Source organism: Panulirus ornatus, chromosome 1 (assembly GCF_036320965.1).
Source record: "Panulirus ornatus isolate Po-2019 chromosome 1, ASM3632096v1, whole genome shotgun sequence".
NCBI classification, from domain to species: domain Eukaryota; kingdom Metazoa; phylum Arthropoda; class Malacostraca; order Decapoda; family Palinuridae; genus Panulirus; species Panulirus ornatus.
Window position 1 is genome coordinate 65,172,498 of NC_092224.1, and position 1,243 is coordinate 65,173,740.

The window sequence follows — 1,243 nt, forward strand, 5'->3', positions numbered from 1 at the left end:
TAATCTTCCCAGTAAATTCAGTGAGGATGATTTTGAGCAATTCTTTGAAACTGGGAGGATCTGTTGAATAGACAAATGAAACAGAGACATAGTTAAAGAGGTTTGATATTAGAAAAAACCTCTAAAGCAATACAGCAGTGAACTGATTGAATAAGGAATTTAATTCACTGACAAAGTGAAAATTGGAAAAAAAAGGTGAAGAAGAGATTAAGCCATATAATATAAAATATTACACACACACACACACACAAACTGAGCAAGAGTAAGATGTGAGGAAACACACCCTTATTAACTGAGTGATGTTCCTGTGGACAAAACTGCAATGGAGAAATAATGACTGTAGAAACCATATGAAAATTAGACATTTATCATGAGAAGCCAAGGTTAAGACATTAGATCTAGTTAGTATAATTTTCAAAATACACAAATTGGCAATTATAAATAGTTTGGTGTCAGCTTCAGTGCATTGCTCTTGAGAGATAGAGAATGGATGTGAATTAATGTGGCCTTTCTTCATATGTTCCAGATACTACCTCATTAACTCGCCATTTCCATATTAATGAAGTAGTGTTCAAGAACAGATGACTGAGCCTTATTGGGAAAACCCCTCACTTGGCCCCCTTGTCTGTTCCTTCTTTTGGAATAGTAAAACGGGAGGGAAGGATTTCCAGCCATCCCCTACTACCTCTTTTAATTGCCTTCTATGACATGCAGGGAATATGTGGTAGGTATTCTCTCTCCCATCTTACATGACAGCTGGAGACTGAGTGTGAACAAATGTGGCCCTTTTGACTGTTTTCCTGGTGCTGCCTCACTGAAATGTGGGTTAGCAACGCTGTTTCCTGTGGGGCAAGGTAGAGAGGAATGGATGAAGGCAAGCAAGTATGAATATGTACTTGTGTATATATGTATATGTCTGAGCGTTTGTATGTATATGTTGATATGTATATGAGCGTATATGGGTGTTTAGATATATACATGTATATGAGTGGATGGGCCATTTTTCGACTGTTTCCTGACACTACCTTGCTGATGCGGGGAAACAGATTATGTATAATAATAATATTAATAATAATGATATGTGTATGTACATGTGTATATGTCTGTGTAAGTATATGTATGTATAAGTTGAAAAGTATAGGTGTGTGTATGCGCATGTGTGGGTGTTGATGTATATACATGTGTATGTGGATGGGTTGGGCTATTCTTTTGTCTGTTTCCTTGCGCTACCTCGCTAAAAAAA